The sequence below is a fragment of the Amphiura filiformis genome, unplaced genomic scaffold (genome assembly GCF_039555335.1).
Source record: "Amphiura filiformis unplaced genomic scaffold, Afil_fr2py scaffold_51, whole genome shotgun sequence".
Taxonomy (NCBI): Eukaryota; Metazoa; Echinodermata; class Ophiuroidea; order Amphilepidida; family Amphiuridae; genus Amphiura; species Amphiura filiformis.
This window is the reverse complement of record NW_027305515.1, coordinates 650,492-677,111: the sequence shown is the minus strand read 5'-3', so window position 1 is coordinate 677,111 and position 26,620 is coordinate 650,492. Positions and strand designations below refer to the sequence as shown.

At 36.7% G+C, this 26,620-nt stretch overlaps 1 pseudogene; it reads left to right on the top strand.

Annotated features, from left to right (window-relative positions):
- Positions 1-2,958: 2,958 nt before the first annotated feature.
- On the top strand, positions 2,959-16,666 carry LOC140144365 (organic cation transporter protein-like; annotated as a pseudogene).
- Positions 16,667-26,620: the final 9,954 nt, after the last annotated feature.

The window sequence follows — 26,620 nt, the reverse complement described above, 5'->3', positions numbered from 1 at the left end:
TAATCCGATAAGCTGATTATCTATTTGTTTTCATGAATTGGAAGACATTCTTTGATGTATTACTGAGCTCAATCATCTGAAATTACTGGAGCGTGAGCCACCCTAATTTATTTCCTAATGGCAGTGGGGTTTCTTTCACTTAACCTTGTTATTTGAGCTTAAATGAAGAAAAACCCTTACATTTTGGGTAAAGAAAAACAAAATTAAAAATTTGACGGAAATCGTACGTTATGGCTTTAATATCATGACGATATTATAACGAACTAATAATTAGAACTATCGTTTAATATAACACGCGACATCATTATTTTTGGCGTAAAACAACTCGGCTTCGCATCGTTGTTTTACTTAAAATAATGATGTATTATATGAGACGATAGATGCACTCCAGCGGCTAAAAACAAGACCTTTATTCTCTAATTCTAGACAAATGTCTACGCCTATACACCAATCCGAGAAGCGTTTACTGTATTTGGCCCTCTATTGACGGCAACACAGATGTACCAGAGCGGGAGATTTAATTCGTAATTCAATACTCATGATTGTGTATTGAATATCACTGTTGTGTACAATTCCGGGTACAATTCTGTATAGCACACAATAAATAATGGATGGAACCCCCGACCTCGGGACACCGCAGTTTTACATCGGGGACACCGCAGTAATGGCGAAGTCGGATAGGTGTATAACTGGCATACAGAATTGGGATCAAAGGTCATTAAGGGGGTTAAATCTTACAATTGCATTATCTGGACATCTGTAAGGGGTATGGGGCTCAAACTCGGTGACAACAAATCTCATGGCCAGGGGAACATTTTGCAGGGGTCATGTCAAAGGTCATGCAGAGGTCAAATTTTAGAAATGCATTTCCTGGACATCTGTAAGGGGTACGGGGCTCAAACTTGGTGACAACAAACTTAATGATCCTTGCCGGACTTAAAATACTGCAGGCTGGCCCACGTGCTTTTCAATACGTTACTGCAAAACTCAGTGTGATTTCAGACAGACGTTTTTGGTTCATTTGTGCATTACTCTAACACCGTAGTCACGTTTGTGTGATTTTCATGCCGGGAGCCAAATACCATTATCTGATCATAGTGAAGATTGATATTTTTCACAGGACAATGAGGAGCTGAATACGAACACACAGACAAATACGGCGCCATAACGCAAGGTCACGTGAGGATTCACTTGTATTTGTGACTTCAAATACTCACTTGTATTTCATATCTTAAAGGTCCGTAACCCGATCGATAGCATCATCCCCTCGATTTTTTTCATTGTTGATGAGGTTTTGGTATCACATAATAGATACTATTTTTCTCATTACTATCCTGAAATTTGACGCTCCAAGTCGATGTATTTCCGGAGAAATCATGAAACACAGCGGTTTTTACAGGTTACCAGTTGTTCGCATTTTACACGACACGGGAGTTTTGGGTAGTCATAGAATGAAATCGGAATAGATTCGGAAAACTTCACCCCAATACCAATTCGTCCGCAAAAATACATCAAATAGGCCCCCTAATGTCAAACTATAGATGGCGCTATAATGATATAAAACAAAAAAAACAAAAAATAAAGAAATACATGAGAGGCGAAATAAATCAGGAAACATGACCTATATTGTCAAGCATGATACGAGGAATATGAAAAAAATTATGAGAGCACCTCCCCCCATTAAAAAATTAGTTAAAAAATAAAACAAAGAAAAATCATAAATATGTGAAAATGTGCATCATATAGCTAAAAATAAAGAAATAATTAAGCGAAGTAAATACAGCATGAGCTATCTTGTCAAGAATGATAATGAGCGCAGTGATATGTAATGTTTTTAAGATTAATCAGTATGAATAGAGGGTATAAAAGTGTACAGGGGCGAGCCGGTTTTCAGTGCCAAGGCGAACACTTCCTGTTTCCACCGGGACATGCGCTCGGCCGTTGTTTCGGGATGCCTGACCAGAATGCAATTCACGCGTACCAGTGTATTGGCTTGCTAATATGCTAATTATTCACATTTATGCTGAAATTGTTTTTCACACAGATTGATAAAGGGGACAATATTTGACATTGTATGTAAGTTTGAAGAGAATCCATATCCTAAACCGATGGGGTTACCCCCCTTTAAACATGTCATGCATTTCCTTCGTATTGACAGTAGTTCCTAGTTTCGACATTACTATAGTAAAAAGACATTCTCTTATCAAATAAGAAGACTTTCTTGGAAAAATTATCACTGCTGCCTGATGGGATTATAGTATTTGACCCCATTTCCGTCCGTCGTGACGGTTCGCTAAACAGGTACGATTCGCTAAACTTATCATGACACCTTTATGTGGTGACCTCAATCAAATGGGTCGAGTAAGAGTTGATGTGAATTATTCCTAACCGATCGATACCTTGCCTCACTTTGTTGAGAGCAAGCCAACAAAATTCGCCATAGGTTTGCGTGGATAATACAAAACCCGTGAATTTAGTGCAATCCCCTTTGGCAGTGGGCGCCAAACTCCCAGTGTTCTAGAATTTAAGCAAGAAAGTGACGAAAAAAGAAATGAGAACGATCATGTAACGGCCATTCCTGCTGCTTGCAATTCAAAATAAAAACGACCTTTACAGCATGAAATGGCCCTACCAACCGGCAGACTGACTGGGTAAAGGAACAAACAACAAACAAAAGACACTCTCTATATTATTAAATAGCAATTTATTGTTAACATGATAGGGATGATTAATACACGACTTAATGACAATATGAAAGTTGTCATGGGCACCGTAAGACTGTAAATAGAGTCAGCGGGTGCATAAAATTGGGACAAAAGTTTGAAAGGTTTTTCGGCACTTTGATTTAATCCGTGCAATTAATATTTACTAAACCATATTCAAAGCACCGATGGTTAGCTTTTCCAACTTCTTACGCATGGAATACAGGTTTAAGTGGCACCAAATTGTGTAGTTACAATGCGTTACGACGATATTCTCAAAAATCTTGGCGAATTTGGACGCTATCAGAAATATGTCTGTATCACTATCTGTTTATTAGCGATTCCCTCTGCATGGCACAGTCTTGGAAACACATTTCTTAGTGCTCAACCAGAACATTATTGCAGGACGTTTCCTGGACAAGAATACGAGGAATTTTCGCTGACGAAAAATTGTACGATTCCGTTTAAGAATAAAGAATGGGATAAGTGTGAAAAGTATACTAGATCGGAGCCGTACGACCAATGTAAATATGAAGGGGTCGTGGTGAAATGTGATCAAGGATGGGTTTATGATACTACATTTTACAAATCGACAGCAGTGACAGATGTAAGTGTAATGTATTGCCCGAATTTCTTGCATGTATAGACCACTTGACATGTCACGTCATTGCCCGGTAGTATGCGCGCGAATTTATGGCGAGTTTTATTCTTTGCCCTGCACTGTGCGCATCGTAACCTTGCTCAGGGCATGTGCATTTTAAATCGCCCACCACATTTCAAATACTATAGTACAAGAAAGCCATTGAACAGTGTAGCGGTTCGTTCAAACATATCGATAGACCAGTCCCTCGCCTTTGTTGATAAACAATGTCAAGTAGTCTATACACAAAGGCATTTAAGCTATAGTGCCCTGTGTCATTACCCCTCCGGTCCAATCGCCACTGGTGGCAAGAATTTTTGCTCCACATACGTCGAAATTCACTTTTTAAAGGGCGAACCGTAGTTAGGATAACATAAACGACTGGTAAGAATGTCTATAAGATGATCATAAGGAATAGTCGTCTGCAAAAATAAAACTGGCGAATGGCAATAAGAAATTCGAGTGAAAATAGTCAAAATACAGCTTATTTAGCCAATGGCATCACCAGGAAAAATATAATTATACGTCTCAAACCCTCAAAGGCTGTACTGTGCACAGGCAAAAACCGGTTCCCGTTCTAGTATTCACCTCAGCCAGAGACTAAATAGTTGACGAACAGGCATGCGTTAAAAATATGTATCTTAAGTCGGGCATTGTTGGTGACCAGTCACCCGACATTGCCCTTATGCACTCTCACCCTCCTGCTATAACCCGTGGCTATAAGCTAAAACCTATCTGGTGCAACAAAAGTGTGTCAATGACATCAAGCATGCCAACTTTCTCTGCGCACTCTCGAGCGACCATCTTTTGGCGACGAGTATTGAGAACTGGATGATTTAGTCTACTTGAGTACTTCGACGTACTCCAAATCGGTATAGAGCCTAAGCAGTTCGTATCTAGTATCTAGATACTGCCTTTTAACTCTAAGTGCATTGTTCTTTAACTCTTTGTTTTTTCTTGTTTCAGTTCGATTTAGTATGTGGCCAAAATTCAAAACGTCAGCTTTCCAAGTCTTTGGCTCTGGCCGGCAAGATGGTCGGCTCGGCCACTTTTGGTTACTTATTGCAGATATTGTAGGCAGAAAACCCATGTTTCTATTTGGAATCATCATGCAGGTATTATTATTTTTTGTGGATTGTGATTTTAAGTTTTGGTCCGGGGTACTTGATCCAGGAGTACTGGAGTGTCGCCAGTGGGTAAAAAGGCAACCTGTGTTTCAGCAAATTATACAAAATATGTGACCCTTTCTTATAGTAACCTATACAAATACGATTCATTCATATAGTATAGCCTCCCGAAAATCCCAATATTGCTAGTAATCAAAAAACTAATTTGTATAGACATTATTTTCGACATGCATGATGGGATAAAGGGCAAAAGGTCTATAGTCAAAAAACCCAATCTACACGTAGTATCATCATAAAAATTTAACTCAATGTAAGAGGTGAAATGCGACTCATAATCCGCGGCATATCTTTGACCTGCTACCACCAAATGAGCGCAAAGTCGCAAGTTGGTAGTTTCGAAACATCCTTGGCGGACTGAGTCGATATTCTTTGTTTTCCTCGCACCTAGTACATGTACAAGCCAGTAGTATGTCCATGACCCATTTTACACCCATTCCCAAACGCCATACAGACATATACCACTGCCTTGAACAGGTGCGTAAGAAACAACCGCAGTAGCCAGGGCGTCTCGAAACTACCAACTTGCGACAGTATGCTCATTTCGTGGTAGCAGGTCACATTTGTACCTACCGTTTCTACAGAGTACATGTACCACCCTGGTTTTGGTTTAAGGGTACCTATACACGATTTACCGACAAGTGACTCATTTAGCAATTTACGTATAAATAGCAAGAAAGCACAAATACAAAAGACACATCTAATCTAATCTAAAAGAAAAATCTAATCTAATCCCCTGGCCCTCTATAATTACGCATAAATGATCCAGTAACCTTCATTTATTTGTCAATATTAATAGCTCTATTTATATAAAAGCTCTATCATATAAAAGTTTACGACCTGAGAAAATGTTTAAGATACGATCTAGGCAAAGTAAGTGAAAACGAGTTCAGCTGAATTTATGAACTTAAGGGGAGGGGTATGAACCTTTGGACAGTATTTATTGTGGGACATTAGAGCACATCAGACAATACATACCGAATTGCATTCTGAATACGAAGAATGTCCTTCTGATGTCAAATAATTTTGATTTTTTGAAACTCGCAATGTAATGCACATTTTATGGCAAATGATTAAAAATTTATATTTTTGATATTTAACAGTACTCGAAGTAAACTTTATAAATCTGATAATATGTACTTAAAGTGTATGTAGGTGGGATGAAAAGCCGACGATCAATTGAAAATTTTGACCTTTCGTATTCAAGATATGGATTTTTTAAAAAAACAAAAAAAAAAATTAGGTCTTTTTGGGAAAAAATTCATATCTTCAATATGAAAGGTCAAAATTTTCAATTGATCGTCGGCTTTTTCTCCCAGCTACATACACTTTAAGAATATCTCATTAGATTTATAAAATTTACCTCGAGGACTGTTATATATCAAAATGTGAAAAATATCAAATTTTAATAATTTGTCATAAAATTTGTATTATATCGTGAATTTAAAAAATGAAAATTATTTGACATCAGAAAGATATTCTTCGTATTCCGAATGCAATTAGATATGTCTGATGTGCTCCCATGTCCCACAAAACATACTGTCGAAACGCTTAAAACGCGCATTCCAGATCCCTAAACAAAACCTTTTAACTTTTGTTCCCAATGTAATTTTCATCATAGGTGTCCGTTGGAGTTGGTGCGTCATTTTCACCGAGTTTCCCCGTCTTCTGTGCGTTACAATTTCTTCTTGGCATCACGGCATCTGGTGTTTTCGTTGTAGCCATTGTAATTGGTAAGGCTAATCATTATTCTTAAACACTCGTAAACCTCATTGTTTTACTTAAAACAATGATGTCGCCCGTGTTATATGAGACCTTAGTCAGTGGCTGTGGCTTAGCTTGTACTGCATGTGCGTGCTGGAAATAATTTTGGCCAAGAGATATCAGTTCAACTATGCACAAAGTCAAGATTAATTAATGCAGTTGTTGCTGTTACGAGCCGTAATGACTCAAGGCCAAAATCACCTTTTACCCAAATTCACACGAATGCACAACAATAATGCACTGTTTGATTAAGTTAACACTGGATGGTCTTTAATGAAAAGTAAAGTAAAGTATGCTTGGTACATGAACAATAAATGCACATACAATATAATCACTCTACTCTTTTTAATTATCACTACTTAAGCGGCAGTCTTCTTTTTGGTGACCATAGAATTCTGTAACAATTTTCTGAACAGCTGGTGTATATATCATCGTTCACATGCCCTGCGAAAATCACTGTTCAGCTAAGTCCACTGTACACTTGTATTTATTTATATCTTTTGCGTATAAAATTCTTGCACAAAAATAATGTTGCTTTCTCCAAACACTTAACTCCTTAGGCAGATGACAATCTCCAAAAATGGCGCTTCTTTCACCAATCACTCTCTATCTCCAGGAAACGGGCTTCTTTCCGCACTGCTCCACTTTATTGACAGATGTGTTGTTTTATAAACCAGACTTCAGCAAGTCTTTCACACACTCAAAATCTCCTTCGTTGCTGCATTAAAATAGCACCAACTGGTTCAGATGTACCTCCTTTTGCAAGCACAACGACATGGATAGCCCACAAACTCTCTTCATATTCTGTAAAGAGCAAACGCCAATGCTTTCACCTTTTAATATTCCCAAACATCCACAATCTATTAATAGACCATTCTGTTACTCTCTTCATATTCTGCCACATTCAGCTTATTTTAGCAAATGTGGTTTTCCCAGTTAACATTAGGCAACACTGAACATTCTGGAATAGTGGGGATTTACCAAGATTACTTATAACTCTGGCAGAGTTTGTTTACTGTAACCAAAGGGGTTTCTCCTAAAACATGTCGTGACACAAAAACTCCCCCTCTTAGTTCTCATGCCATAGCTTTAAGTTGTAAGCAAATATAAATAATCAAATTATATTAAATTACTCCGGGCACATCACATTGCTTAATCTCGTTACCTATAGCAACTGAATTAGTCGGACCTTCCAAACGAGCGTTTGCTGGTATGGGCGTCCAATATTGCTACAGTATAGGCTACATGAGTATAGCACTCATCGCATGGAGACTGAGGGCATGGTCAAATATTGAATTGGCAATCTCTATACCGTCTGCAGTGTTTCTTACCTATCACTGGTAATGTTTTTATTGAGTATTATCATGTGATTTTGTTGACTAAGTTGCGCTATCATGGCTTTTTATATGTTTGTTTGATTATAATATATGACGTGTCGTGTCAAAACCAGACACTTTTGGGCAGGTTATCAATTTTGAGGTTTTTACATATCATAAATATAGAGATATTTTGCTCCACAACGCTGTTTTCCCCAATGAAATCGGACATTTCTAAGCGAAGATATTGAGTTCGTAAGTTATGGTATTATAAAATTGGAAATTGAGATATCGGCCTTTGAAAATAATATTGACAATGTTGGGAATAGGAATTACCTTTAAAAATGTCTCATTCTCTGAAACTATCAGACAATATTTTAAACAAATAACATCACAAATTCGCAACAAACCCAAATTGTGAAAAAATCAACCCCATCAATCAAGCAGATTTTTGGCTATTTCTCCATTTACGATCCTGCCTAAAAGTGTCTGCTTTTAACATGACACGTCACATATACCCCCGGACAACGCTACGGACCCCCACTTTCTTGTATGTATCCAATTGCTATCAATGTGTATATGTGACCGTACACCACGAATCAGTCGTAAATGTCCTAAATTGTATTCTGAGTTGTGCATGAAGGTCGTATTCATAGGTACCTCAAGTTAGTGCTACATGTATCTCATTTTGATTATTATTATTATTATTATTATTATTATTATTATTATTATTATTATTATTATTATTATTATTATTATCAGAATAACTTGGTAAAAATCAATTCAATTTGACTGATTTGACCTAATTCAGCACCACTTGCAAGAGTGATGCCAATCAGCGACACGTACACGCGCGCGCATCATCTGCGCCAGCAATATGTTTTGTAGTCACCCGGGTACTTCGTAGGCACTAGGCCTATATAATACGCGGATTATATTGTATCACTCAGAAAGCTGATATATAAAATAATCATTGTTATCAATTTGTAGGTTTGTTCCAGAATCACCAAGATGGCTCTTATCCAAAGGGCGCAAAGAAGAAGCCACGACAATTCTCACGAAAGCTGCTAAAGTCAATAACGTGGAATTACCTGATAAATTTTTAGACCAAATTTTAGAACTTGAAGATATGAAGGTGAGTGTTTTGTTGTTACTATATAATTTATTGATACTCCACACAAGTGTTTCATAGCATAGGTCCTACAGCGATAATCTTTCTGGGTTTGGAATGTCTCCCTCTATATATAATATCCCAGGAACAACCCATGGCGCTGAGTTTATACTTACTGGTCGCTTAAGATTATTGCGATTTCAACTGCGAGACAGGACTAGAAGCTTTTGTTATTGTAGGAAAGTGCTTTTACTTGATTGATTGCTAATCAATAACTCACAGCTTGGCGACTGATTGTAGATCACTATAAATCGGATGTACTGTTGACCCCGCAGTTACGGTTAAGAATAATAGACATACACCGGTTAGTCCATGCTAAGCCAAATAAAAAAAATCATTTGTTGTACGCCCACATCCTTCCTCACTTTCTGGGATCAGTCTATATTTTTTCATTTTTCAATTTTCATATTACATGAAAAGGTTTCAATACATGAGTGAAATGTTAATGCGTATAAACAAGATTATTAGTCAGCATGAATCACTTGCTAGTGTTTTTGTGGAACTCTAAGGGATCTTACCCTCATTAATGATGGTTTCGTCGTTTTCATGGCATATGCTGAAATGCCCGAAAACTGCTAGCAATGTCAATTTTACATGAAAACTGCTTTATTTGGTCAATTCAGCAAAAAAAAAAAAAAAAAAAAATCAACAGCCCCCTCCCTCCTCACTTTTCCAACTGGGATGCGAAACGAATTAAACAATTTATGTGGCCATATAGCCGGGTGCTATGTTGGTATGTTATCAGACCAAAAGGATGTATGCTACGTGTCGGATGTATGTACTGTACTTCTTTTGCCGTGTTACAATAATCGTGATAAAAAGTCCCGAACATTTCTTTTAAAATTAGAGATAACACGCATTCTGCTGTTTTGCTTTTTTTAACAAGAACTATTGTGTGAGCAAAATAACACGGACAGTTTTTTATTTCGGGTGGTAGAATTGGTTGTAAATTGACAGATTTACCGAGGTTTTTTGTAATTTTTGTTTCCATAAAAATGTTACTAGAAAAATGCCAAAAATATCACATTTTTGGCCAGTAAATTTTAATTTTTTCTGCCTATAAATTAGTTTCGACTTTAAAGTAAACATATATATGGGACATATCATATTTCATTGAGGTGTTCTATGAATGCAACCTTCGCAAAGATCATGGTGCGTCACAACAAATTCCCAAAAATATGGCCACTTGCATGATTTATTTAGGTATTTACGTTTAAAACGATCCCTGCCGCATAGTCTTTACCCAAGACGAAAATTTAAAGTGTGCGCTGAATTTATGCGTGACCCTATCATAATTATAGGGTGCTTGCACGGAAGGTCATTCGTTCAAATCATCTTCCAGACACGCTCCAGAAGACATGCAAATGCATGGAGTACAATACCAATTGCCTGTTTAACTGGTATTGATCAAAGTAATTCTTTTGTACTCCATGCATTTGCATATCTTCTGGAGCGTGTCTGGATGATGATTTGAACTAATGACTTTTCGTGCAAGCACTCTATATTCGGAATCACAGCGGCCTTCGCCGTCCAGCCGAAGTGTTTTTAAAATGCATAAAAACAACTTGGTTTTAATGCTAATTATTGCACGTTCCAAGGAAGTCTGATTGTCATTATAAAATAGCCGAGTGGGCGGGTTTTCGCTGAAATATTTTGTGTGTAAAAACTGCAGCATTCTATGTATACAGGAATATATGAATATTAACTGCACAACATGTAGAACGATTCGTGATACCCAATTGTGGTACAGTTGGTGTTGTTTAGCAGGGGAGAATTTTATTTCAATTTTATATACGTCAAAATATTTTTTTTTTTTTTTGAAAATAAACGCTCAAAAATGATGAAAAATCTAATGTAATTTTTATATAGAACTCCGATAAAGATTACTGTGTCGTTTTTATGGTAATCTAATCTTCTATTTTCTAAAAAAAACATCTTGGGGGTTCTATGTGAAAATCTTGAATAAACTGGGGGAAACCCAACGTCTATACTCCGGGGACTATAGGCCTACAAGAAAATGGCTGATTCCCTATAGGCCTACATTGTACGGACCGATATATCAATACCATGATGCACGATGCAGTCAAAGTTGATGATCTATTGTGCTCAGCACAATACACGTATTGTTGTATTTCTATTCTATACCCAGAAATGTTGGAGTTGCCTATAAGCTATATGTTTAAAATTCAATATGGCTACCAGCAACTCATGTGGTCCAATGGATTAGCGCGCTGGACTTGGAGATACTGTATGCAGCTGCGGCGTATGTTCGAGTCCTACCTCTGCCAAACTGAAATTCACTTTTTTTTTCACTTTCATATTTGGGAAATGGGACTGGGCGAATTTATGTGTGATTCGGGATCATTCGGGAGGGGATGGTTGGAAAAGTTGGAACCTCGGACGTCAAATTTTTTTGATCCCCCCTAAAAAAGGTGGATTTTTTATTCCCCCTTTTATGGTCTATAATTTTTTGATCCCATCCCCCTTCATGTCCTAAAAAAGAAACCAAAAATATACATCACTAACAGTAGCATAGATTTCTTTTTGGGGTTGGAGAAAATTTCTTAAAGTCTAGTGAATGCAGCACCTTTTGCCGACAAAATAAGTTTATGGTACAAATGCGCGCGAAGCGCGCAAAAAATTGCTATATTGAAGCTAAACTGGTGAAATATAGTACAAAACCGGAATTAATTTGCGCAAAGCGCAAAAAATTGGCACTTTTTAGTTTAAAATTACGAAATATGGGGTTAATTTTGGTTAGAAACCCATATACAGGCCACAACATTGGGGGATGATTAAAATATTAGGAGGATTTATCCCCCTTCTCCCCGGGATCTACCCCTATGGTCATTAACTCATTAGCTAAAAAAAATAACACTAATAATAATAACAATAATAATAATATTAAATGAATATTAAAACTTTAAAACTTAATGTTATAAAGTTAAAATATTCCCACTTTTATGTTAAATCATTGGCCATTTATTTATATAGCCTATAGTATAAAGATACCACATAATCTACATTTTAATGTGAAAGTCTGAAAGACCATAGTTGAACCAGAGAAGGTGAGATTTTGAACATATATAGTTCAAAATTTAATAAAACAATATAAAATAATAACAATACTATTCAATGTTGCTACACTAAATATATGAAAATAAATAAAACGTATTACTAAAATGAAGCAACCTTCTCAGCAAACACAAAACATTTTCGAGATCATTCGCAAACGGTTAGAAAAGGTTGTCAGAAAATGTTTAAATGTCGGGTTACAGACGATATATAAAACGTTTTTCATAACATTCAAAAATATTCTAACATTATGTTATTTAAGTGTTGACACAATATTTCACAAAAGAAATGTTTGGAATTTTTATTGAAAATAACATTTTGAAAACATTTTAAAAATATTGTTGTTGTGTGTTTTCATAACAAAACATTTTAAAACGTTTTAATGACTTTTATATAATCCGACATTTAAAGGGGCATTTCGTGATCCACAGCATCATCTCCCCAACTTTAAAAAAAAAAAAAAGTTGAGACTTTTTACATAATGTTTATGTACAAAAAAATTCTTGCAGATTAATTCGTTTAGTTAAAGATATGAATTTCATTCTGGTATACCAGAACGAAATTACAACACAGTCTATGGAGCAGTATAATCATGCATAACTCGCAAACGCAAAATTGGAATCAACTGAAATTTTGGGAATAAGCTTTTTTCGTGGATATCTATACTGAAAATTGTCATAAAAAGAGGATCATCAGTGCTATGATCACGAAATACTCCTTTAATGTTATTAAAAGGTTTTTACCAAAACCAAAACCCAAAATACAACCTGCTTCCAACGTTTTAAAAATTAATGTTTTGTGTTCGCTGGGTTAGGGCCTACTACAAAAATGTATTTGTATAAATTGGAAAACACTTCAGATTTATTGTCCTGCTTTAATAACCAAAAAATAATAATAATAATAATAATAATTTCATTGTAGGCTGAAAAAGCTTCTCTCTCAGCCTATACCAACCGCGTGCAGTTAGGCCTATATGGCGTTTTAATTGAATTTAGGGCCTACAAATATCGCAAAGCGCATTTTAATATAACATTTTTCTGCTAAATTGATTGGTAGGCTATTGTTTTGTTAAAATAATTACACAAAAACAAATGATACGAGAAGCAATATTGTATAAATAAAGACAAAATGACAAACGTTTTCAACTGAGTGTTTTTAAGTTATTTGACAAGTTTATAATATTCATCATGTTCATGCTGTTTGTGTGGCCTATAAGTAGGTATATCACCTCAAAAATAATCGCAGCAGAAACGCGTTATTTAATGTTCCTACATTATTAAGCTTTATTAAAGCATCAAAAATCAAAAAACAGAATTGAAATCGGTCAATGCATTGTGATGTAATGTCAATTTAAATATGCTCGTAGATGGAATGAAATCCTGCCACAAATGGCTGTAATGACAACATTGGCACATTTCGAGATTTTGAAGGTTTATTTGGACGCTTGCTTGGAAAAACAGCGTTAATTTAAATAGCACATGTTAAATGCCTATCTTTCCTGACTTCGTTACAGAAAACAAAAATAAAAAATCCATCATTGAATAATTATAATAAATTAATCAAATATACTATTTTAGCCATTTCGGCCAATCTGCAGACAAATTAAATCTCAAAAATGACTAAGTTCAGCTTATTAATATGCAAAATTGATGCCAATAGAAAACCGTACATGATATAAAGGTGCGGTTTTTTTGCACACATATGTATACAAAGTTCTTTCAATTGATGACAAAAAATACACAAAAAGTAATTAATTATGCAAATTAGGTAATTACAGCTAATTATGTATTTATGATATTATTATGCAAATTAGGCATGAGTAATTTTGGGCTTTTTTTCAATATTTAATGAACGTCTGTTCATTCATCATAAATCTTTTAAGTATGATCCTGTTATGAAGTTGAATAAATGAACTGCAGTTAATTATTTAAAAACAATACAAAAAAATTTAAAGTTTGACATTTTGACGGTGTCTGGAATATAATTTTCATTTTTACTGTAAACATGGTATGTGTCACCATTACTCAAAGCCAAATCCGAAAAGTAAAAATTAAAATTCAGTTGCAATGAGACTTTAAATTAACATTTTGTCATCTGGATTAACATGGGAGGATAATCGGTAAAATGAACAGCAATTTTACTTTACCGCGTATACAAAAATAGTATGGTTTGGACACACACAATGGCTTAGAGCTATTGTGGTTTGGAAAATTACTCCTAAAAAAAACATTGATTAATGTTTTGCTTCAACTGGTTTTAGGGAAGTGTTTCATTTGTTGTCGACGGAATTAATTTACATGCTAAGAAAGATTAGTATTTCAGCTAAATGGTGGTAGTTCCTTTACTTCAGTAGGCCTATATTTACTGATTTATGAGCGATCTTCAAAAATCCATAAAACAGGCAGTAGTTCTTAAACAAAACAATTTTTAATTTGGGGGACCTGATGGTAGCCTCGGGAAGGCTTCACACACCATATATTAAAAATTCAAACAATTTGGATAAATGAAGCATATCAAGAAATTCATTTATCGACATGGATGTTTTCTAAAATTGGCCAAATTTGAAGCGCGCCCTTTTCAATTCACTGTTATGCTTGCATGCACAGTGTAGCAGAATTATTGTGCAGCCACTGTGACATACCTACTATAAGATGTAAGAAATGATATATAGGCCTAGGCCTATATTTAACATGTTAAATTAGGCCTATGATAAAAAAAATGTTTATAATTTCTTTAATTTAAAACAAAATCCTATACATTATAGTATATAATATTATCATCGTTTAATTATAATTATTATTTCGTTGTTATTTTTAAATCGTAATCATAAAGAATAAATTAAGACATGACATCCTGCTGCTGCATCATACTATCAGATATCTGACTTTTGCAGTTCTGAGTTTGATCATGCTAATTATCGATTATCATGTCATCATTTTTGAGAGCTATTCAGCTATGATAGGCCTACATGTATGTTTCCAGTGCGTAAATTCTTATCCATGACAATCGTCGAACGATTTTACTTTGTATGAACTTTGAACTTTATTAAATCATATGGTACCGGTATCTGATTTGTTGAGCCAGTCCCATAATCGTTGCTATGCATTGTTATAATGCAGGCAGACGCAAAACTGCTGATAGCCTATAATGTTGGCAACGTCGAATTTGCGACGGCGTTTTACAATATACTTTAATACAATCACCACCATGCGTACACATTATCAGAATCACGTATTGACTTATCCCTTTTTACATCAAGCGCACGTCCTTTTTCAGGTTGGATAGTAGCTGGATTTTGATTGGTTCACATGCCATGAGGTCATCGCGAGATGGCGTGTTTCTCACAAGAAGCCTAAAAAGTTTATTACGGGACGCTAAAGACGTGAAGAAGACGTCTTATATTTGGGTTCATGATTATTGGCAGTATTTCTTTATTCTGTTGTGTTCCAATACCAAACGGTAGGTTTGTCTTCTCCCCAAATTTCCCTCCTAAAATTGTGTTTCAATCACAAAATACAATTTATTGAATACCCAACTAACTATTCCTGGCAAAGGATAGGACCACTTTCTTCACAAGTGTTTGGACGAAAGTTTGACGATGCAGCTTGTTCAATCAGAGTCAATTGTTGTTTTCCGTTAGGCGAATTATTTACACAATAATTTGGGAAGTGCCTCGCACGTCCCAAGCCGAAGCACTATTTCCCTACGGTCTTGCAGATCTCAAAAAGGCGTTAGCTCGTGCCTAATGCCTCTGTCACACATATAGATGGACTGATTCAACGTACGTCGCCATATACAAAAATATTTTATCTGGTGAGGAAATCACCAGTCCGGCAGAATATTTCGGGTGGGGTTCTCACGTGAACATATTTGCAACGAAATGCATAGCCGGTCGTTGCGTCAGATTTCCGTTCGTTTCTCTATGCGTTGTGGTCAGTTATAATCCTGCAGTCGGCCTATGTATTGTATGTCCGATATGTATTATATCCAGCAAATGAACCGGGGTAAATGACCAGCGAATGCGTTTCATGTTCGCTAGCACCAACGAACCCTCCCGTCCCGAAGACCTGCAGCATGTAAACGAAAGAATAAAAAACAAATCAGGAAATATCAGGACAATACGAACACACATCGGACAACTACCGAACATATGTATTCGGCACACTCTGTTTGAAGTTGTGCGCATGCCCAAAACTTGTTAACGGGCGTAACGAACATCACCTGACACGGAACGCATTTGTTGGATGATAGCAGAACATAACATAAAAAGAACGTAAAACGAACATTGACGAACAACAACGGATTGACTAAAATACCATCCGTTTCTTGTATGTAGGGCCGGTCCAGCGATGTGTGACAGCGCAGCGCAAGAAAGAAAATTGGCGCCCCCACCCCCACCCATCCGAGAATATCTTAGACGCGGGCAGTGGCGAGCTAGGGGTTGTGGCGCTCAGGGCTAAGGATACATAATGCCCCCCCCCCCATTATTGACAATTGTGCGCAAAATTTTGGACAAATAAAGGCCTACCACTAATTAATTTTGGTTACTAGATGTTGAATATCGGTCTTAAAATGATCTTTAAATTGATTGTGTGCTAAAATGAAACATTTTGACTCGCATGGAGGTTCGCAGAATCAATGCTGAATTGGCTAATTTGGCGCCCCCGGGTGGTGTCCTGGGCACGTTTCCCCCCCCCCAGTTACGCCACTGTGACAGCGACATTAGTGTGAAAAGCCGCTGTTCAACAAAAACACCTGTTCTGCTTGTTGTTATAATATTTATTTTGTCTTATTTTCAGAATTGGGCAATGTGACGTTAGCCTTTGCAATGATCGGGAAATTCTGTATATCAGGATCTTATGCAGTTGTATACCTATTTGCTACAGAGTTGTTTCCCACATCGATAAGGTAAAACATTGAGACCATTTCAATAGCATGATTATATAGATATTATCTCAACATGTGCTCCAATGTGTAGCCTACGTAAAGAAGCTCTTCAGAAAGAAACAATAGAGAGGTTGCGATTCCCGGACGCGTGATTGTACGCCCGTTATGGCACGTATTTTGTATAATGAAAAAGAGAAACTTGGTTTTTCTGCGATAAACCAGGGTTTTTGATCGATTAACCTGGTTTCTCGATTTGAAAAGCAAAGTTTTTTGAAATCGCCATTTTATATTGAATTTGATAAAGCAGGTTTTTCGATTTGAAAAAACAGTTTATTGATTCGAGAATGATGATACCCGCCACACTCGTCTAACTAATCACAACCTTATTTAAGGGATCTGGAATGAGCGTTTTGAGCGTTTCGACAGTATTTTTGTGGGACATGAGAGCACATCAGACATATCGAATTGCATTCTGAATACGAAGAATGTCTTTCTGATATCAAATAATTTTCATTTTTGAAATTCACGACAAATTTTATGACAAATTATTAAAATTTGATATTTTTCACATTTTTGATATATAATAGTCCTCGAAGTCAATTTTATAAATCTAATGATATATTCTTAAAGTGTATGTAGTTGGGAGGAAAAGCCGACGATCAATTGAAAATTTTGACCTTTCATATTGAAGATATGGATTTTTTTCCCAAAAGACCTAATTTTTTGGGTGTTTTGGGAAAAAGATCCATATCTTCAATACGAAAGATCAAAATTTCCAATTGATCGTCGGCTTTTCATCCCACCTACATACACTTTAAGTATAAATCATCAGATTTATAAAGTTTACTTCGAGTACTGTTAAATATGAAAAATATCAATTTTTAATCATTTACCATAAAATGTGTATTACGTTGTGAATTTCAAAAAATCAAAATTATTTGATATCAAAAGGACATTCTTCGTATGCAGAATGCAATTCGATATGTCTGATGTGCTCTAATGTCCCACAATAAATACTGTCCAAACGTTCATACCCCACCTCTTAAGGGTGGTCTTAACCCTGGAATTATGGAAACTTTCGGACCTCAAAACTGCTAAATTGTTGGTCTAAAGTATAATAAAAGTATACATGGCAAAGACTTGATAAATTAATTTGTGAGGTCAAATTTGGGCCAAAATGCTCATTTTTGGCCCAAAATCACAAACAACTATTCAACGTAGCAAAGTCAAGGTCAAAATGTGTTTAAAATTGTTTGGGGGACATTTTCTCCACGAGCAGTTTTACCAAAATTTGTCGTCAGTCGTCACAGATAGATTCGATAAGTGTTTGCCATTCTCAATGATTATGTATACTTTTATACTTTAGCGTTTAGACCAACAATTTAGCAGTTCTGAGGCCCAAACGTTTTGCATAATTCTAGGGTTAAGACCAACCTCCAATCTTCATTCGTCGTGAAATAACATGTATTGTTTGGAATTCCATAAAAAAATATTGAAGGAATTTGTCATTCCTCTGTGGGAGAAGGTTTTTTCTGGAATAGCACATAATAAAACTAGATCTTCAAATTACATATGTATATACATACCCAGCAAACACAAAACGTTTTTTAAACCTTTTTACTCGTAACAGGTTTGGATTTTTGGTTTTGGTAAAAATGTTTTAATAACAATAAATGTCGGGTTATATAAAGGTCAAGAAAACGTTTTAAAACGTTTTGTATGAAAACACACTACAAAAATATTTTCAAAATGTTATTGTAAAATATTTTTTGCAAACATTTTTTGGCAAATATTTTGTAAACACTTAAATAACATTATGTTATAATATTTGCAGTAAGTTATCAGAAAACGTGTTCGAATGTTATGAAAACGTTTTATACACTTTATACCTTTTATATAACCCGACATTTAAACGTTTTCTGGCAACCTTTTCTAACGATTTGCGAATGATGTCGAAAATGTTTTGTGCTTGCTGGGTACTCTCTAAATTTCTAAGATTTAAAAATAAGTCTAAGAGACTTGTTAAAATGACAAAACTTTTGAAAGACTTAAAATTCAAATCTTTGTTAGAGTACAATTTAAATCCATTAGATTTGAATTTTAAGTCTTTTCAAAGTTTTGTCATTTTAATAAGTCCCTGGAATTTAGAGAGTAACCCCGTTTTTCGTTTCTTCTTAAAGGAATGTTGGTATTGGAATGGGCTCATTCTCCGGTTCTGTATGCAGTATGTTATCTCCATATATCTTATTATTAGCTGATCTTGTCTCCCAAGAACTACCCTTCATTATATTTGCAAGCTTTTCTTTCGTTGCTGGAATTCTATTGTTACTACTGCCAGAAACACTGGGAAGGAAATTACCGGAAACTCTGGAAGAAGGGGAACTCGTAGGAAAGTAAGTTAATATCAAAGGAGCGAGAGAGTAAGGCACCACTCTTCTCCTATATTCTTATACTTAGAGGTACGTAATAGAGAGATTGCGATGTCATTGTGCTGTGGCAACCGTGCGTTTATACGGCGTTCAAAGCGGCGTTCAATATTGCCTGAGACCATAATATTTTGCTCATTTGTCACGAAGAATAACAAGGCGGCTGGAACAAAGACTAACATCTAATCTGGTCACAAGAGGGCGAAGCGCTTGAAATTTAATGTTCACCGGGTCTTATGTCTACTTCAATACATCATGCTTTTGATTTTGACTAAAAACCAAGGTTAACATGCTGCTTAAAATTAAATTCTTAAGTGCTTTCCCAATATTATACCTATGGTTGCCAAAAAAATATTTTGGTAGATTAAGGACCACTGCATCCGTTATCATGACTTTACTTTCAAAATGAGACTTTTCGTGGTGAAAATTAGGCGCGTTACATGAAACATCGTGATGCGGTAAAAATGTCGATTTCAACGTGGACCGTGCGTTTGTATCAAAAAGGCAAATCGCAATCCAAATTATCACTCGCATTTCAATGGACAATATGCACTAGGATCCAGAACATGCTCATCTATCAGGGCACAGTTCTTTAACCCCAATACATTTGATACATTGCATGCATGACCTTTGAAATTTTGAGTACAAAAAACTCATACTCTGAAACTTAAGGTCGAATTTTGCACTATGATTGTTTAATTGGGGTTATTGAACTATGCAATAGGGATGAGGCTATTGTGTTCCATAGTGATGTAGCCTACATATGAGCCGTGCGTTTGAATGAAGTAAAATAATACCTCAATGCTGCTTTATAATAATGATTTCTTAAAAACAAAAATGATCTTATTAATAGTTAGTATTTCCTCTGTATGTTCATTATCCTTGACTCTCATTAATATGTTTTTAAATGGACAAATAAAGTGCATTTTCAACGCAGTCTCCACGTTCATTTTGACGTACGTAATTCATTCGCTATACATGTAGTGACGGGTTTCTCGCAATAGAAGAGACGCAGAAGGCTGGTAATATTTTAGGCGGTCACGGTAATCGGCATGTGCCGGTATTCATGCATACTGATTAATTTCGAAGGACGTCCGGGGAAGGACGGAGTGCGTTCATGGTTTATTTACCGGTTATTTACCTAATTTTAATTGCTCCATGCCAATATAATCATGATAATCCAATCTGCACTTTTGTATTCTTTACAGAGGCTTGTCAATTTGGCAGCGGATAAAAGGAGACACACAAGATGAATTTGACGAGAAATCCGCCAAACTTAAAGAAAATATACAAGTTATGGAAGCACACAATGAACTTAAACCCTTGAAACAAGCTAGATCTTCGACATATCTGTCACTTTTTGAAACAGATTAGCACAGGTTCCGTGCCATCTGAAACCCACTGGTATAACTTAGTCAATAGAGGGCGGTGCAGTCAGCGAACTGAGCTAACAGACTCTTGATTTAGTATTAGGCCAATCAAATTAAGAAATCACCCACCACTAATTGCAACAGAAATCATTTAATCACTATTTATTTCAGAAAAGTTCAAGTAATGGAACGGTGTCTATTTCAAATTTGGTACATTGCTATTTAAACCTATACCAATGTATTCCTTTCGTCATAAGGATTCAGGAAAAGTATAGTTTGACCTATCTCCGATTTACATTCCTTGAGTTATGGGAGAAAAGGTCAAATGTCACAATTTGGATTCCACAGGGGGACAAAAATTGAAAAATGCTCTGATTTTGATTTTTAAAAATGGTTTCATATTGCTCCGCTTGCAGAAACATTTTAAAAAAGAATACTTTGCCATATATCTCTGGTGGTTTGTTACCATAGTAACATGAAAAAGAAGATCGAATTCCATTGAGCCCTGTTGACTTTGACCTATTTTGCGGTGTTATAACTATAGGCCTACATATGTAACAAAACATCCAAAACAATGCAACGTTTCTCATTTTGATTTATTTGATTTATTGTTGCCCAAGGAACAATTTGAGACCAGTCGGAAGTTCATTCAGTCAAGTTAGCACAATCGTTAAGGCGTTCGACTATGGTGCGAGAGGTTGCGTGTTCGAACCCTGGCGGTGCCTAGTATGCTCTCGTGAAAAGTTGAGTTTTGAAATTCCCCTGGACAAGGAACTTACTGCTAATTGTCTCGTTGTGACCCGTACAAAACTCGGGGAGCTGATCCTGGTTGCGATGGTTATTTGTGGAATGTCTAGGGTGTGCGCTCTTGTAGTCCCTGATTTGTTGTTAAATGGTTTATGGAATAATACACGCATTATTGGGCTTTGGAATGAAATAAAAATTTTCATGTTTTACATAATTTGCTAGGCTCGAAATTAAAAGGAGACAATATGATCAGTGAAAACTATCATTTAAAATGGCATCTATTCTCCCGCATTTGGTACAATTGTGTAGGACCTACTTTCTGATACAAGCATCAAAATTTGCATACATGTTGTACATGGTCCAAAGTTTATTTTAAGATGTGAAGGCATTTTGGATTTGACCCCTAGTGACCGCCAGAGGTCACAAAAGGTTATACAGGAGTAAAAATTAAACATTTCTCAAATCTTGAGACGATATCAGAAGGACATCTAGATATCAGAAGGACATTCTTCGTATTCAGAGTGCAATTCGATATTTCTGATGTGCTCTCAATGCCCCCCCCCCTCAAAAAAATACTGTGTAAACGTTGCTATCCGAGCCCTTAATACGAAATTATTTACAAGTAAGGAAGGAAAAGTGATTTTCTTCAGTGAGTGACGGATCTGAGTGTGGCGATATTTTATGTTTACAAATTTCTTTGCATCCATGCATGCACACCTTAAATTTACCCCATAATTTATAAGCCACAGGTGATACATTGTCATGACCATAACAAAATCAAAATCATATTTGTGTCATGTATCATGTTCAAGGACACTCATGACATTAAATATGATTCAGGGGACAAATTCACGAAGATATTGTGAAAACAGAAAGATCCTTTTTGAGGAAAAATCATGAGAGGATATGGGTAGTGGCTCCGGGATAATTTTCGTGTGGGCCAAAGTACCCGGTACCCTAAGGCCCCAATAATCTAAAGTAAAATTCATAATTTTAGGGTAAAATTCACAATTCATGTAAAAATGTATGCATTTCATGCATTTCAAAAGCTTTCTCGCTTCGCGCGGAACGCAGCAGCCCCCCTAATATTCAATGACAGACAGTGAAAAAAATTCTGGACAGAAACTGTTCAAAATTTTGCCAAAAATTTGCAATTTTCAACCTAAAATTGCCAGAAAAATCTTAAATTTGTTCAAAATGCGCGCAAAGCCCTCAAAAATTTTCATTTGGTGTAAACTTCTATTAAAAAAGTGGGGTCCTCATATGGGTGTAAGCTGATGAAAAAAGGGGGTCATTAGAGTTTACCTCAAAGAAGGGGGCTATTGACAGGCACATAAGGGGCTGTGCAATAATTATGAGCCCCCCCGGGGGTACAATTTTCAAACGGCTCGCCAAAAATCGCCCCCCCTCTCGGCCCGCTAAAATCGCTTGCCCCCCCTTGCACATGTCAATTTTTTGGGATCCCAATTTCCAAACCGTAAAATGGGCTATATACATGTTGCGAGCGTAGCGAGCAGGAAAAATTTGCATATTTTAACGTTTCCGTACGGTTTTCCTAAGCCTTTTGTAGAGCGTTTTATTTAAAAGGCGCCCCAAGAATGTGTGCCAAAAATCACTTGCCCCCCCCCCTCTCGGCTTGCCAAAAATTGCTTGCCCCCCCCTTTCGGCTCGCCAAAAATTTCTTGCCCCCCCCAATTTTACCCTCCCCCAGGGCTCATAATTATTGCACAGCCCCTAACGTATTTATGTAGTGCTGTCAATATCGCTTTAGCCTTGATCAAGGCTTCCTCCTTACTTTTTCTCTATTCATGCTCTTCATAGGACCCATGTATAATCAGTGGTAGAAGTAGGCCTATCATATACTGGACTCTCTAAAATTTTTAGTCAGGTCTGAGCTGGGGAGGAAGTGTGCCTTGTGGGGTGGGCGTGGTGGGCATTTTGCTAAAACACTACCCCTGCAGTGCACAGTGTGCCTGGAGTAAAGAAAGTCCTCAACAATTCAAATGTCAAATAAATTTTTACAAAGTTATGATGGTAAATAATTATTTCGAAAGAATAACTTTTGAAACAGAAATTTTTGGAAGATGTAGCAAAGCTTCCATGAATTTTACATTCACTAACTATGGACGCCAAAGGACTTGAAGCAAGTCTAATATCGCTTTCACAACCAGTCTTCGTGAAGCCACCTCCGACGTAGTATTGTATAAAAACGTCACATTGGCAATACCTGTGGTTTTTAACCAGGGAAGTGCAGTTTAACGAAATGAAGCACACTTCGGGCATAGACCCTTTAAAGGACTCGGATAGCAACGTTTATACAGTATTTTTGTGGGACCTGAGAGCACACACCAAATTGCATTCTGAATAGGCCTACGACAAATTATGTACGAGGAAATGTCTTTCTGCACTGCTATCAAATAATAAGGCTACATATCATTGGATTTAAAAAGTTTACTTCGAGGACTGTTTAATGTTAAAAATATGAATTATTTAATAATTTGCCATCGCGAATTTCAAAAAATTAAAATTATTTGATATCTGAAGGACATTCCTCATAATGCAAGTTGATGTGTCTGATGTGCTCTCATGTCCCACAAAAAGACTGTGCAAACGTTGCTATCCGATCCCTTAAAGAGTATGTTGCTTTGGGAATAATGTTAGGTCCATATAACGCCACAATGTCAAGAACGATTATTGTGGTTTAACTTCCAATGTTCTGGTCATGTTCAAGTCGCAAAAATGGTGTTATTTTAACACCCGCAGTGCGCGCGGGGGTGTCCCCCGGGAAGGAGGATTCGGAGTCGCAAAAAATGGGCATTGCGTCCAGGTTTTAAATTATACTTCGGAATATAACGTATAATTTTTTATCTATTCATTTATACTTGATAGAGACTTTCCACTTTTATGTATTTTTTTAATCATTTATGATTGCAGAAAGGATACTACCTGTGCAATAATTATGTGTACCTTCTCTGACCGTGCCAAAAAGGCTTTACCCCCCCCCCCACCCCTTTTGAAGTGCCAAAAAATGCCCCCCCCTTTTGACGTGCCAAAAATCTTTGCCCCCCCCCCTTTTTACACACCAAGATTTCTGGGAACCCGAATTTAAAACCTTAATTGTCTTCATAAATGGAAATTTTGCATATTTGAACGTGTTCCTAATGATTTCCTACACCTTTTTAGGGCGTAATATAGAAGCGGTGCCCAAAATATCTGTGCCAAAATCGCCACCCCCACCCCCCTTTTCGACCTGCCAACAATTGCTTGACCCCTCTTTCGACCTTGCCCCTATTTTTGCCCCCCCCCCTCCTATAATTCACCACCCCGGGAGTACACATAATTATTGCACCACCCCTTAAGTCTATGCCGCATATAAAACGTTTGGAGGTCGATCGATAGATCATTAGATTGATCGATTGATTGATGGTTAATTGATTGATGATTTATTAATTAGTTTATTAAATGAGTAATTAATGTTCGGCTGTTTGATTGATTGATTGATTGATATGTTGATTGATTGGTTTATCGATCGACCGATTGATTGATTAATAACATAATAGAAGAAATTATAGCCACAAGATTAAAACTTTTAAACCCTTAAAAAAAGTCAATTAATTAAATAACGCATGTTCAAACCCCGTTGACAGAATGAGAGAAACAAAAGCATTTTGGCAAAAAATGTTTCATTTTCTTATTGAAATAATTAACTTGTTTATAATTTTTGTAATATTAATGAAATAAAAGGCATTGAATTTTGCACGAGAAAGCACATTTTGTGGCCTATTTTTAATCATGTTGATAATAATTCTACTATAGCTACTCTCTCCATTGATATATTCATCTATAATATACTACTTTGAAGTTCACAGGTCAAATTGTAATTCGAGTCCTGCTGCTTAACAATAGGACGACCAAAACCTGTTGTTTCTAATGGAATTCATACTTTTAATACCTTTTTGTACATGCCTCATATTATACCTATCTGACTTTTAAACCTGGGTCAAATTTTATGTCATCATACAGAGATGGCCGATTTATGATATCCCATGATACAATTCGGTATCGCCATCATGCGCGTAAAGTTTTGGAGGTGGCGACAAGATGACTTATTAAAGGAGAAAGGGTGGGACAGAAGGGGCGGCAAGAAGAATTATTAATGAGAAAAGGGCGGAAACTTATGGAAAACTAACGCAACTATACATTTTGTGGTTGCCAACAGGGCCACAGCTCGAGGCGGCGGGTGTAATGGTGGTGGTGGTGGTGGGGGATGGGGTTAACACATTTAATTCTTTCAAATGAATTTTTTGAAATTAAAAACAAAATAGGGGTCCTACTACTCCATCCCGGGCCTATTGGGTCTACTGGATTCTCCAAGTTCCCTGAAGCGTTCCTTGTACAGGGATCACCTCAGGGAACTTGGAGAATCATAGCAGAAAAAACGCAGGCCTTTTTTTGTAAACACCCTTAAACGAGTTTTATCCCTACCAGCAAATTTAGCCCTTTAATAGGGTAATTTAATATAGAAGTTACCCCATGATGAGCCTGGCTTGTAAATGCAACAAATGTAGGCCTACCCTTTTTGGACTCATAATTTACCAAAAATTTGTAAAGGTACCCTTAACAAGTTGTTCAGTTTCAGGTTATTCTTGAAAATCAGTGTTTTGGACCCTAAATGCGTCACGCGCGCGTAACTTGCATTACATAAAAAAACAGCCCTTTTTACTTGTTTTGTTGGTCACGCATGCGTACAGACCATTTAGGCCTATGTAAGTGCCTCCCGGGTAAATCACTGCAATTTAATATACTGCTGGTAAAAAAATCTCCCTCCTCATCTCATCTTAATCAGCTGTAGCTGTGACTTTGAAGCCCACATTCTTTCTGCAATGACTGGCATCAAAGCAACCAAATTATAGGCCTAGACATTGAGCTACATTGACAGGGTTTATCAACCATTAGGGAAATCACTGTGAGGAAAATGGGAAAGATCCTTGCAACGTATGCGGTCCGTCGGGGTGTGTGCACGTGCCCCCACGTGCACAATATTGTTCTCGAGTTTACTCAGTCAGTCTCTGGTAGTTCTGGTGAGCTTTTTTGACTATTAAAAGCGAGTAGTACAAGCGGTTGTGCAATAATTATGAGTCCCCGGGCGCCAAAACATGCCGCAACATCCCCCTCTCTCGACATGTAAAAATCGCGTGTCCCGCCTTGTTGGCCGGTCCAAAATCTTTGCCCATGCACATCCCCCTTTACACAAGCCAAAGTTTTTTGATCCCAATTTGCAAACCTGAAATAGATATTGCATATTTAAACGTTTCTATATTGCCACAAATCGCTTTCT